At 42.6% G+C, this 13881-nt stretch overlaps 9 non-coding genes across 9 annotated transcripts; all 9 read right to left on the minus strand.

Annotated features, from left to right (window-relative positions):
- Positions 1-468: 468 nt before the first annotated feature.
- Positions 469-659, minus strand: LOC141229378 (U2 spliceosomal RNA). Its single transcript, XR_012296072.1, has one exon. It is a non-coding gene; the product is annotated as a U2 spliceosomal RNA (small nuclear RNA).
- Positions 660-1774: 1115 nt separating this feature from the next.
- On the minus strand, positions 1775-1965 carry LOC141229461 (U2 spliceosomal RNA). Its single transcript, XR_012296137.1, has one exon. It is a non-coding gene; the product is annotated as a U2 spliceosomal RNA (small nuclear RNA).
- A 1115-nt stretch (positions 1966-3080) lies between these two features.
- On the minus strand, positions 3081-3271 carry LOC141229462 (U2 spliceosomal RNA). The gene has a single exon (XR_012296138.1). It is a non-coding gene; the product is annotated as a U2 spliceosomal RNA (small nuclear RNA).
- Positions 3272-4386: 1115 nt separating this feature from the next.
- Positions 4387-4577, minus strand: LOC141229463 (U2 spliceosomal RNA). The gene has a single exon (XR_012296139.1). It is a non-coding gene; the product is annotated as a U2 spliceosomal RNA (small nuclear RNA).
- A 1115-nt stretch (positions 4578-5692) lies between these two features.
- LOC141229464 (U2 spliceosomal RNA) lies at positions 5693-5883 on the minus strand. Its single transcript, XR_012296140.1, has one exon. It is a non-coding gene; the product is annotated as a U2 spliceosomal RNA (small nuclear RNA).
- Positions 5884-6998: 1115 nt separating this feature from the next.
- LOC141229465 (U2 spliceosomal RNA) lies at positions 6999-7189 on the minus strand. The gene has a single exon (XR_012296141.1). It is a non-coding gene; the product is annotated as a U2 spliceosomal RNA (small nuclear RNA).
- A 1115-nt stretch (positions 7190-8304) lies between these two features.
- Positions 8305-8495, minus strand: LOC141229466 (U2 spliceosomal RNA). Its single transcript, XR_012296142.1, has one exon. It is a non-coding gene; the product is annotated as a U2 spliceosomal RNA (small nuclear RNA).
- A 1115-nt stretch (positions 8496-9610) lies between these two features.
- Positions 9611-9801, minus strand: LOC141229467 (U2 spliceosomal RNA). The gene has a single exon (XR_012296143.1). It is a non-coding gene; the product is annotated as a U2 spliceosomal RNA (small nuclear RNA).
- A 1115-nt stretch (positions 9802-10916) lies between these two features.
- On the minus strand, positions 10917-11105 carry LOC141229421 (U2 spliceosomal RNA). Its single transcript, XR_012296113.1, has one exon. It is a non-coding gene; the product is annotated as a U2 spliceosomal RNA (small nuclear RNA).
- Positions 11106-13881: the final 2776 nt, after the last annotated feature.

A 13881-nucleotide genomic window follows, 5' to 3' on the forward strand; every position in this document is an offset into this window, starting at 1 on the left:
AAACCAAAAAAGAAATTTTAAGCGCAGCAGAGTAACCAGCGCACATACCTGTTAGCTCAGGTGAGTTTAAAAGGCTGCTGTTGATAACAAGGGCATTTGCTAAATAGATGGTGTGTGTGCAACAATATACTGAAAGGTCAATTATATTGTGCAGCTTATCTCACCACCTGTAGTTATTTAGGTGAAAGCTCCAAAATGCTTGCCTAATATGTCTGTTTATCCAAAAGGAAGTAAAAAGGGAGAGCTAGAAAGATAGCATTGCATCACATTACATGGCAATGCAATGCACAGTTGCTGAAGTTGAACCAAAATGAGCTTGTAATCTGGCTTCTGCAACTTTGAACATGAAAAATCCAATGAGGAAAAGAAAAGCAAAGCCAAAGAGTCCATCCCCAAATCCGACAAACAAGCAAAATGAACAAAAAACATTGAATTCAATTCTTTCTGATTTTAGAAACTGCATTAAAGAAGGGGTGCACCGGTCCTGGAGATACTGCAATACCAGGTCAATGCGTGGAGTGGACAGAGCAAGCTCTTTTTCCATCTCCCTGTTCTAATAATCCATTTAATATATGGTCCCCAGATAGGGGACGTATCAGATATTAAACTGATAAGAACAGATACTACACTTGATCTTAGCCAAAAGGCTGAGAAGCGATAACCAGAATTGGTTTCAAACTACGGAGCCACCCAAGGATCCTGAAAAGTCCATTTGTGGAGATGAGCTCCTGGACTCCCGTTAAGAAGACATGTTGTCAACCTCTAGATCCCTTACATGCCTGCACTTTTCGGCTTGCTGCTGCTGCAATCCACGCGTTTTAGATCTGCATAACTCCACCTCTTTAAACACAGCACCTTCACCCCCTGCTGTTCCCACCCGCCTCAACACCGTTGGAAGGGAGGAGAACCAATTAAGGCGGGGGGTGGGGTGGAACGAGCAGCTGTCTACCCTTAGCAGGAGGGCTCCTGATTACATACCTCTCCTGCTGCTGCTGCTGCTGGCTGTCCAGCAGCAGACTGAAGGTGGCTGCTGCTGTGCACAGGTATATAAAGGCTCAGAGCCTATTATGACACGCGCAGCCAGCGTTCCATTGCCACATTCCATCTACTGCAGGCAGGATACCTGGCTGGCTGAATGTCGCTGAGAAGCTCACAGAGACCGCCATAAGCAACAGTTTAACAGAATGCCACAGACTAATCAACCAAACTTTTTGGGTTGGGTTCTCTTTTATAGTCTGCAGGCATTAAATGAAAGAAGTCAGTGTTCCAGCAGAAGGAGACAACGTTTCAGAAAAGGCATTGTAGCAAACCAAAAAAGAAATTTTAAGCGCAGCAGAGTAACCAGCGCACATACCTGTTAGCTCAGGTGAGTTTAAAAGGCTGCTGTTGATAACAAGGGCATTTGCTAAATAGATGGTGTGTGTGCAACAATATACTGAAAGGTCAATTATATTGTGCAGCTTATCTCACCACCTGTAGTTATTTAGGTGAAAGCTCCAAAATGCTTGCCTAATATGTCTGTTTATCCAAAAGGAAGTAAAAAGGGAGAGCTAGAAAGATAGCATTGCATCACATTACATGGCAATGCAATGCACAGTTGCTGAAGTTGAACCAAAATGAGCTTGTAATCTGGCTTCTGCAACTTTGAACATGAAAAATCCAATGAGGAGAAGAAAAGCAAAGCCAAAGAGTCCATCCCCAAATCCGACAAACAAGCAAAATGAACAAAAAACATTGAATTCAATTCTTTCTGATTTTAGAAACTGCATTAAAGAAGGGGTGCACCGGTCCTGGAGATACTGCAATACCAGGTCAATGCGTGGAGTGGACAGAGCAAGCTCTTTTTCCATCTCCCTGTTCTAAAAATCCATTTAATATATGGTCCCCAGATAGGGGACGTATCAGATATTAAACTGATAAGAACAGATACTACACTTGATCTTAGCCAAAAGGCCGAGAAGCGATAACCAGAATTGGTTTCAAACTACGGAGCCACCCAAGGATCCTGAAAAGTCCATTTGTGGAGATGAGCTCCTGGACTCCCGTTAAGAAGACATGTTGTCAACCTCTAGATCCCTTACATGCCTGCACTTTTCGGCTTGCTGCTGCTGCAATCCACGCGTTTTAGATCTGCATAACTCCACCTCTTTAAACACAGCACCTTCACCCCCTGCTGTTCCCACCCGCCTCAACACCGTTGGAAGGGAGGAGAACCAATTAAGGCGGGGGGTGGGGTGGAACGAACAGCTGTCTACCCTTAGCAGGAGGGCTCCTGATTACATACCTCTCCTGCTGCTGCTGCTGCTGGCTGTCCAGCAGCAGACTGAAGGTGGCTGCTGCTGTGCACAGGTATATAAAGGCTCAGAGCCTATTATGACACGCGCAGCCAGCGTTCCATTGCCACATTCCATCTACTGCAGGCAGGATACCTGGCTGGCTGAATGTCGCTGAGAAGCTCACAGAGACCGCCATAAGCAACAGTTTAACAGAATGCCACAGACTAATCAACCAAACTTTTTGGGTTGGGTTCTCTTTTATAGTCTGCAGGCATTAAATGAAAGAAGTCAGTGTTCCAGCAGAAGGAGACAACGTTTCAGAAAAGGCATTGTAGCAAACCAAAAAAGAAATTTTAAGCGCAGCAGAGTAACCAGCGCACATACCTGTTAGCTCAGGTGAGTTTAAAAGGCTGCTGTTGATAACAAGGGCATTTGCTAAATAGATGGTGTGTGTGCAACAATATACTGAAAGGTCAATTATATTGTGCAGCTTATCTCACCACCTGTAGTTATTTAGGTGAAAGCTCCAAAATGCTTGCCTAATATGTCTGTTTATCCAAAAGGAAGTAAAAAGGGAGAGCTAGAAAGATAGCATTGCATCACATTACATGGCAATGCAATGCACAGTTGCTGAAGTTGAACCAAAATGAGCTTGTAATCTGGCTTCTGCAACTTTGAACATGAAAAATCCAATGAGGAGAAGAAAAGCAAAGCCAAAGAGTCCATCCCCAAATCCGACAAACAAGCAAAATGAACAAAAAACATTGAATTCAATTCTTTCTGATTTTAGAAACTGCATTAAAGAAGGGGTGCACCGGTCCTGGAGATACTGCAATACCAGGTCAATGCGTGGAGTGGACAGAGCAAGCTCTTTTTCCATCTCCCTGTTCTAAAAATCCATTTAATATATGGTCCCCAGATAGGGGACGTATCAGATATTAAACTGATAAGAACAGATACTACACTTGATCTTAGCCAAAAGGCCGAGAAGCGATAACCAGAATTGGTTTCAAACTACGGAGCCACCCAAGGATCCTGAAAAGTCCATTTGTGGAGATGAGCTCCTGGACTCCCGTTAAGAAGACATGTTGTCAACCTCTAGATCCCTTACATGCCTTCACTTTTCGGCTTGCTGCTGCTGCAATCCACGCGTTTTAGATCTGCATAACTCCACCTCTTTAAACACAGCACCTTCACCCCCTGCTGTTCCCACCCGCCTCAACACCGTTGGAAGGGAGGAGAACCAATTAAGGCGGGGGGTGGGGTGGAACGAGCAGCTGTCTACCCTTAGCAGGAGGGCTCCTGATTACATACCTCTCCTGCTGCTGCTGCTGCTGGCTGTCCAGCAGCAGACTGAAGGTGGCTGCTGCTGTGCACAGGTATATAAAGGCTCAGAGCCTATTATGACACGCGCAGCCAGCGTTCCATTGCCACATTCCATCTACTGCAGGCAGGATACCTGGCTGGCTGAATGTCGCTGAGAAGCTCACAGAGACCGCCATAAGCAACAGTTTAACAGAATGCCACAGACTAATCAACCAAACTTTTTGGGTTGGGTTCTCTTTTATAGTCTGCAGGCATTAAATGAAAGAAGTCAGTGTTCCAGCAGAAGGAGACAACGTTTCAGAAAAGGCATTGTAGCAAACCAAAAAAGAAATTTTAAGCGCAGCAGAGTAACCAGCGCACATACCTGTTAGCTCAGGTGAGTTTAAAAGGCTGCTGTTGATAACAAGGGCATTTGTTAAATAGATGGTGTGTGTGCAACAATATACTGAAAGGTCAATTATATTGTGCAGCTTATCTCACCACCTGTAGTTATTTAGGTGAAAGCTCCAAAATGCTTGCCTAATATGTCTGTTTATCCAAAAGGAAGTAAAAAGGGAGAGCTAGAAAGATAGCATTGCATCACATTACATGGCAATGCAATGCACAGTTGCTGAAGTTGAACCAAAATGAGCTTGTAATCTGGCTTCTGCAACTTTGAACATGAAAAATCCAATGAGGAGAAGAAAAGCAAAGCCAAAGAGTCCATCCCCAAATCCGACAAACAAGCAAAATGAACAAAAAACATTGAATTCAATTCTTTCTGATTTTAGAAACTGCATTAAAGAAGGGGTGCACCGGTCCTGGAGATACTGCAATACCAGGTCAATGCGTGGAGTGGACAGAGCAAGCTCTTTTTCCATCTCCCTGTTCTAAAAATCCATTTAATATATGGTCCCCAGATAGGGGACGTATCAGATATTAAACTGATAAGAACAGATACTACACTTGATCTTAGCCAAAAGGCCGAGAAGCGATAACCAGAATTGGTTTCAAACTACGGAGCCACCCAAGGATCCTGAAAAGTCCATTTGTGGAGATGAGCTCCTGGACTCCCGTTAAGAAGACATGTTGTCAACCTCTAGATCCCTTACATGCCTGCACTTTTCGGCTTGCTGCTGCTGCAATCCACGCGTTTTAGATCTGCATAACTCCACCTCTTTAAACACAGCACCTTCACCCCCTGCTGTTCCCACCCGCCTCAACACCGTTGGAAGGGAGGAGAACCAATTAAGGCGGGGGGTGGGGTGGAACGAGCAGCTGTCTACCCTTAGCAGGAGGGCTCCTGATTACATACCTCTCCTGCTGCTGCTGCTGCTGGCTGTCCAGCAGCAGACTGAAGGTGGCTGCTGCTGTGCACAGGTATATAAAGGCTCAGAGCCTATTATGACACGCGCAGCCAGCGTTCCATTGCCACATTCCATCTACTGCAGGCAGGATACCTGGCTGGCTGAATGTCGCTGAGAAGCTCACAGAGACCGCCATAAGCAACAGTTTAACAGAATGCCACAGACTAATCAACCAAACTTTTTGGGTTGGGTTCTCTTTTATAGTCTGCAGGCATTAAATGAAAGAAGTCAGTGTTCCAGCAGAAGGAGACAACGTTTCAGAAAAGGCATTGTAGCAAACCAAAAAAGAAATTTTAAGCGCAGCAGAGTAACCAGCGCACATACCTGTTAGCTCAGGTGAGTTTAAAAGGCTGCTGTTGATAACAAGGGCATTTGCTAAATAGATGGTGTGTGTGCAACAATATACTGAAAGGTCAATTATATTGTGCAGCTTATCTCACCACCTGTAGTTATTTAGGTGAAAGCTCCAAAATGCTTGCCTAATATGTCTGTTTATCCAAAAGGAAGTAAAAAGGGAGAGCTAGAAAGATAGCATTGCATCACATTACATGGCAATGCAATGCACAGTTGCTGAAGTTGAACCAAAATGAGCTTGTAATCTGGCTTCTGCAACTTTGAACATGAAAAATCCAATGAGGAGAAGAAAAGCAAAGCCAAAGAGTCCATCCCCAAATCCGACAAACAAGCAAAATGAACAAAAAACATTGAATTCAATTCTTTCTGATTTTAGAAACTGCATTAAAGAAGGGGTGCACCGGTCCTGGAGATACTGCAATACCAGGTCAATGCGTGGAGTGGACAGAGCAAGCTCTTTTTCCATCTCCCTGTTCTAAAAATCCATTTAATATATGGTCCCCAGATAGGGGACGTATCAGATATTAAACTGATAAGAACAGATACTACACTTGATCTTAGCCAAAAGGCCGAGAAGCGATAACCAGAATTGGTTTCAAACTACGGAGCCACCCAAGGATCCTGAAAAGTCCATTTGTGGAGATGAGCTCCTGGACTCCCGTTAAGAAGACATGTTGTCAACCTCTAGATCCCTTACATGCCTGCACTTTTCGGCTTGCTGCTGCTGCAATCCACGCGTTTTAGATCTGCATAACTCCACCTTTTTAAACACAGCACCTTCACCCCCTGCTGTTCCCACCCGCCTCAACACCGTTGGAAGGGAGGAGAACCAATTAAGGCGGGGGGTGGGGTGGAACGAGCAGCTGTCTACCCTTAGCAGGAGGGCTCCTGATTACATACCTCTCCTGCTGCTGCTGCTGCTGGCTGTCCAGCAGCAGACTGAAGGTGGCTGCTGCTGTGCACAGGTATATAAAGGCTCAGAGCCTATTATGACACGCGCAGCCAGCGTTCCATTGCCACATTCCATCTACTGCAGGCAGGATACCTGGCTGGCTGAATGTCGCTGAGAAGCTCACAGAGACCGCCATAAGCAACAGTTTAACAGAATGCCACAGACTAATCAACCAAACTTTTTGGGTTGGGTTCTCTTTTATAGTCTGCAGGCATTAAATGAAAGAAGTCAGTGTTCCAGCAGAAGGAGACAATGTTTCAGAAAAGGCATTGTAGCAAACCAAAAAAGAAATTTTAAGCGCAGCAGAGTAACCAGCGCACATACCTGTTAGCTCAGGTGAGTTTAAAAGGCTGCTGTTGATAACAAGGGCATTTGCTAAATAGATGGTGTGTGTGCAACAATATACTGAAAGGTCAATTATATTGTGCAGCTTATCTCACCACCTGTAGTTATTTAGGTGAAAGCTCCAAAATGCTTGCCTAATATGTCTGTTTATCCAAAAGGAAGTAAAAAGGGAGAGCTAGAAAGATAGCATTGCATCACATTACATGGCAATGCAATGCACAGTTGCTGAAGTTGAACCAAAATGAGCTTGTAATCTGGCTTCTGCAACTTTGAACATGAAAAATCCAATGAGGAGAAGAAAAGCAAAGCCAAAGAGTCCATCCCCAAATCCGACAAACAAGCAAAATGAACAAAAAACATTGAATTCAATTCTTTCTGATTTTAGAAACTGCATTAAAGAAGGGGTGCACCGGTCCTGGAGATACTGCAATACCAGGTCAATGCGTGGAGTGGACAGAGCAAGCTCTTTTTCCATCTCCCTGTTCTAAAAATCCATTTAATATATGGTCCCCAGATAGGGGACGTATCAGATATTAAACTGATAAGAACAGATACTACACTTGATCTTAGCCAAAAGGCCGAGAAGCGATAACCAGAATTGGTTTCAAACTACGGAGCCACCCAAGGATCCTGAAAAGTCCATTTGTGGAGATGAGCTCCTGGACTCCCGTTAAGAAGACATGTTGTCAACCTCTAGATCCCTTACATGCCTGCACTTTTCGGCTTGCTGCTGCAATCCACGCGTTTTAGATCTGCATAACTCCACCTCTTTAAACACAGCACCTTCACCCCCTGCTGTTCCCACCCGCCTCAACACCGTTGGAAGGGAGGAGAACCAATTAAGGCGGGGGGTGGGGTGGAACGAGCAGCTGTCTACCCTTAGCAGGAGGGCTCCTGATTACATACCTCTCCTGCTGCTGCTGCTGCTGCTGGCTGTCCAGCAGCAGACTGAAGGTGGCTGCTGCTGTGCACAGGTATATAAAGGCTCAGAGCCTATTATGACACGCGCAGCCAGCGTTCCATTGCCACATTCCATCTACTGCAGGCAGGATACCTGGCTGGCTGAATGTCGCTGAGAAGCTCACAGAGACCGCCATAAGCAACAGTTTAACAGAATGCCACAGACTAATCAACCAAACTTTTTGGGTTGGGTTCTCTTTTATAGTCTGCAGGCATTAAATGAAAGAAGTCAGTGTTCCAGCAGAAGGAGACAACGTTTCAGAAAAGGCATTGTAGCAAACCAAAAAAGAAATTTTAAGCGCAGCAGAGTAACCAGCGCACATACCTGTTAGCTCAGGTGAGTTTAAAAGGCTGCTGTTGATAACAAGGGCATTTGCTAAATAGATGGTGTGTGTGCAACAATATACTGAAAGGTCAATTATATTGTGCAGCTTATCTCACCACCTGTAGTTATTTAGGTGAAAGCTCCAAAATGCTTGCCTAATATGTCTGTTTATCCAAAAGGAAGTAAAAAGGGAGAGCTAGAAAGATAGCATTGCATCACATTACATGGCAATGCAATGCACAGTTGCTGAAGTTGAACCAAAATGAGCTTGTAATCTGGCTTCTGCAACTTTGAACATGAAAAATCCAATGAGGAGAAGAAAAGCAAAGCCAAAGAGTCCATCCCCAAATCCGACAAACAAGCAAAATGAACAAAAAACATTGAATTCAATTCTTTCTGATTTTAGAAACTGCATTAAAGAAGGGGTGCACCGGTCCTGGAGATACTGCAATACCAGGTCAATGCGTGGAGTGGACAGAGCAAGCTCTTTTTCCATCTCCCTGTTCTAAAAATCCATTTAATATATGGTCCCCAGATAGGGGACGTATCAGATATTAAACTGATAAGAACAGATACTACACTTGATCTTAGCCAAAAGGCCGAGAAGCGATAACCAGAATTGGTTTCAAACTACGGAGCCACCCAAGGATCCTGAAAAGTCCATTTGTGGAGATGAGCTCCTGGACTCCCGTTAAGAAGACATGTTGTCAACCTCTAGATCCCTTACATGCCTGCACTTTTCGGCTTGCTGCTGCTGCAATCCACGCGTTTTAGATCTGCATAACTCCACCTCTTTAAACACAGCACCTTCACCCCCTGCTGTTCCCACCCGCCTCAACACCGTTGGAAGGGAGGAGAACCAATTAAGGCGGGGGGTGGGGTGGAACGAGCAGCTGTCTACCCTTAGCAGGAGGGCTCCTGATTACATACCTCTCCTGCTGCTGCTGCTGCTGGCTGTCCAGCAGCAGACTGAAGGTGGCTGCTGCTGTGCACAGGTATATAAAGGCTCAGAGCCTATTATGACACGCGCAGCCAGCGTTCCATTGCCACATTCCATCTACTGCAGGCAGGATACCTGGCTGGCTGAATGTCGCTGAGAAGCTCACAGAGACCGCCATAAGCAACAGTTTAACAGAATGCCACAGACTAATCAACCAAACTTTTTGGGTTGGGTTCTCTTTTATAGTCTGCAGGCATTAAATGAAAGAAGTCAGTGTTCCAGCAGAAGGAGACAATGTTTCAGAAAAGGCATTGTAGCAAACCAAAAAAGAAATTTTAAGCGCAGCAGAGTAACCAGCGCACATACCTGTTAGCTCAGGTGAGTTTAAAAGGCTGCTGTTGATAACAAGGGCATTTGCTAAATAGATGGTGTGTGTGCAACAATATACTGAAAGGTCAATTATATTGTGCAGCTTATCTCACCACCTGTAGTTATTTAGGTGAAAGCTCCAAAATGCTTGCCTAATATGTCTGTTTATCCAAAAGGAAGTAAAAAGGGAGAGCTAGAAAGATAGCATTGCATCACATTACATGGCAATGCAATGCACAGTTGCTGAAGTTGAACCAAAATGAGCTTGTAATCTGGCTTCTGCAACTTTGAACATGAAAAATCCAATGAGGAGAAGAAAAGCAAAGCCAAAGAGTCCATCCCCAAATCCGACAAACAAGCAAAATGAACAAAAAACATTGAATTCAATTCTTTCTGATTTTAGAAACTGCATTAAAGAAGGGGTGCACCGGTCCTGGAGATACTGCAATACCAGGTCAATGCGTGGAGTGGACAGAGCAAGCTCTTTTTCCATCTCCCTGTTCTAAAAATCCATTTAATATATGGTCCCCAGATAGGGGACGTATCAGATATTAAACTGATAAGAACAGATACTACACTTGATCTTAGCCAAAAGGCCGAGAAGCGATAACCAGAATTGGTTTCAAACTACGGAGCCACCCAAGGATCCTGAAAAGTCCATTTGTGGAGATGAGCTCCTGGACTCCCGTTAAGAAGACATGTTGTCAACCTCTAGATCCCTTACATGCCTGCACTTTTCGGCTTGCTGCTGCAATCCACGCGTTTTAGATCTGCATAACTCCACCTCTTTAAACACAGCACCTTCACCCCCTGCTGTTCCCACCCGCCTCAACACCGTTGGAAGGGAGGAGAACCAATTAAGGCGGGGGGTGGGGTGGAACGAGCAGCTGTCTACCCTTAGCAGGAGGGCTCCTGATTACATACCTCTCCTGCTGCTGCTGCTGCTGCTGGCTGTCCAGCAGCAGACTGAAGGTGGCTGCTGCTGTGCACAGGTATATAAAGGCTCAGAGCCTATTATGACACGCGCAGCCAGCGTTCCATTGCCACATTCCATCTACTGCAGGCAGGATACCTGGCTGGCTGAATGTCGCTGAGAAGCTCACAGAGACCGCCATAAGCAACAGTTTAACAGAATGCCACAGACTAATCAACCAAACTTTTTGGGTTGGGTTCTCTTTTATAGTCTGCAGGCATTAAATGAAAGAAGTCAGTGTTCCAGCAGAAGGAGACAACGTTTCAGAAAAGGCATTGTAGCAAACCAAAAAAGAAATTTTAAGCGCAGCAGAGTAACCAGCGCACATACCTGTTAGCTCAGGTGAGTTTAAAAGGCTGCTGTTGATAACAAGGGCATTTGCTAAATAGATGGTGTGTGTGCAACAATATACTGAAAGGTCAATTATATTGTGCAGCTTATCTCACCACCTGTAGTTATTTAGGTGAAAGCTCCAAAATGCTTGCCTAATATGTCTGTTTATCCAAAAGGAAGTAAAAAGGGAGAGCTAGAAAGATAGCATTGCATCACATTACATGGCAATGCAATGCACAGTTGCTGAAGTTGAACCAAAATGAGCTTGTAATCTGGCTTCTGCAACTTTGAACATGAAAAATCCAATGAGGAGAAGAAAAGCAAAGCCAAAGAGTCCATCCCCAAATCCGACAAACAAGCAAAATGAACAAAAAACATTGAATTCAATTCTTTCTGATTTTAGAAACTGCATTAAAGAAGGGGTGCACCGGTCCTGGAGATACTGCAATACCAGGTCAATGCGTGGAGTGGACAGAGCAAGCTCTTTTTCCATCTCCCTGTTCTAAAAATCCATTTAATATATGGTCCCCAGATAGGGGACGTATCAGATATTAAACTGATAAGAACAGATAAGGTTTCAACGCAATTTTATTGATTCAAAAGTATATTTACAAAGGTTTTAAAAAAGAACATTTATAACATTACAATAAAATGATAAAACATGATAATAATCAATTCAAGTTTTTTGTATAAAACACAATTTACCATCATAAAACCATTGTAACAATTAAGAAAATCATAATTACAGATGTACTTGGGTTTATTTAATTACCACTAATTGTGTTCCATAATTGTACACACCACATAGAAGCCGCTTCTTTTGCTCCATACAGTTTTTTATCTCTGAGATAGTAAATATACATTTCACTTAAAGCAATTTTTATACAGTCTGTTGAACCAATTCCTGGAGACCTAAAAGTCTGACCGTTTTCTCAAGTATCACATACTGTTTAGGTGGGCACAGGAGCACAGGAGAACTTAAAGGTAGGCTAAACCACCTTTTAAAAATCATTCCTGCTGCATATTTTAAAAAATAACTAAAAATGCCATCAGATTTAAAAACCTTAAAACAAAAGCAGAAATACTTTATATGGAAAAAGGTAAAAAAATTGGGTACATCTTTACCTCCATTAGATTTACATTTGTACATCAGATCTCTTTTTAACTTTTCCATTTTTGAACCCCATAAAAACATAAAAACAATTCTTGTTACTTTCTTGATTTGTAAATTGGAAGGGGGAAACACCATTGCAACATACAACATAATGGGAATTAAAACGGCTTTAATAATTAAAATTTTACCTTCCATACTAAGGTTCCTTAAATTCCACAATGAGATCTTTATTTCTATTTTATCCATTGCAGAGTCCCAGTTAGGGTCCCCCTCATTGGCTTGGTTAAAAATAATTCCTAAAATTTTTATGTGATTTTTCTGTATCACTATCCCAGGGGTCAAAGAGGAGTCCCATCCCCCCACATTAAAACAGTCACATTTATCTATATTTAATTTAAAACCTGAGGCTTCACAGAAAAATTGTGTGTTTCTCAATACCCTCCTCAGAGATGTGGAATCTGGACATAGTATGGTAACATCATCCATGTAACTTAGGGCTTTAAGTTGCATACCCCTACTCCCGGGAATAGGTACCCCTTTAATTACTTTATCTTTTCTCAGTATGGTTAATAGTGGTTCCATAACACAGATAAAGAGCAGTGGTGAGAGAGGGCACCCTTGTTTCACCCCTGATAATAGAGGAACCCCCTTCGTTAAAAACCCATTTACAGAAATTTGACTAAAACAAGAATGATATAAAAGCATAATGCGGGTTAAAATTTTCTCTGGAAATGCCATTTTTTTAAGAACCATAAAAAGAAATTCATGCGATACCCTGTCAAAAGCTTTTTCAAAGTCTAAGGATAAAATAGCAAGGTTTTGACTTCTCTCTTTTGAATACCATATGGTATCCCTAATTATGTTGAGGGACTCAGCTATGGTTCTTCCGGGAACACCACATACCTGGTTAGGGTGAATTAATTTGGCTATAAAGGGTTTTAAACGGACTGCAATAAGTTTAGCTAAAATTTTATAATCAAGGTTTAAAAGCGTAATAGGCCGCCAGTTTTTAAGTTGGCTCCTATCCCCTTTTTTATATATTAAAGATACCAGACCTCTCCTCCAAGATGGGGGTAATTTATTAGTATTAAAAGCTTCTTTAAACAATAAAAACATATCGTTCTTTAAAATTCCCCAAAAAGTCAGATAAAACTCAATCGGTAGACCGTCTTCCCCAGGGGCTTTCCCACTGGAGAAACTTTTAAAAATCTGTAAAAGTTCCTCACTGGTGAGATCCCTAGATAAAACACCCTGGTCTAAAATATCTAACTTAAAATCAAGGGAATTAATAGCATACTCTAAAAAGGATGGATCTATAACTTTAGTGTTAAAAAGAAGTTGATAAAAATTAAAAGCTTTTCCTAACATACCCTTAATATCATTTTCACCTTCAAGATTTAGGATTGCGTCCCTCCTCCCCATTACCTTTTTGAAGAAGAATCGGGAGCATTTCTCTCCTTCCTCCAGGTGCTGTACATGGGAGTTAAAAATTATTTGTTTTCCTTTTTCATTAAGAGCATTTTTTATTTCAGACTTAAGATTTGCAATATCATCATCCACATCAATACCAACTTCTTTTAGTTTAAAGAGTACTTGTAATCTCATATTAAAAACATAAAACCACTGCTTTTTCTTTTTTGCTTTCATTTTCCCTGCCTTAATAAAAAATAATTTAATCTTAGGTTTAATGCTCTCCCACCAATCCAGCATCGAGGCGCGGGGGTCTCTCTTTGATTGCCAGCACTGGTAGGCCTGCACAAACCTCTTTTGAATATCAATATCCTCTAGGAGAGTTGTATTTAATCTCCATGGGCCTCTTGAGGTATTTTGTTCCCCTGCTAACTCTAAAAACACAGATAAAACTTTATGATCAGAGAATAAATTAGATAAAAGAAAACATTTACAAGGTTTAAAGGCAGTAGAAGCAAATATGAAATCAATTCTAGAAGAAACTCTTCCATTGGACCATGTAACACCTGGATCCGCCGGCAAGAGTTCCTTCCAGCAGTCCTGTAATCTAAAATCATCAATTAAACTTTTCAACAAATAGGAGGTACGGTCTTTACGATTCACATCCCCACCCTGCCGGGATTCCCCATCACGTAAACAATTAAAATCTCCTCCCACTAGCAGGGGGGTTGACCCAACACAAAATAATGGCAATATTTCAAGTAAATCCGCCCTTTCCTGCTTCCCAGGAGGAGCGTACACATTTAATAAACGTAAAGAAAGTCCATTAAAAACAAGATGTATTAAAATAGCTCTGCC

The sequence above is a fragment of the Phyllobates terribilis genome, unplaced genomic scaffold (assembly GCF_046119375.1).
Source record: "Phyllobates terribilis strain yellow unplaced genomic scaffold, ASM4611937v1 Scaffold_472__1_contigs__length_1415193, whole genome shotgun sequence".
Lineage (NCBI taxonomy): Eukaryota > Metazoa > Chordata > Amphibia > Anura > Dendrobatidae > Phyllobates > Phyllobates terribilis.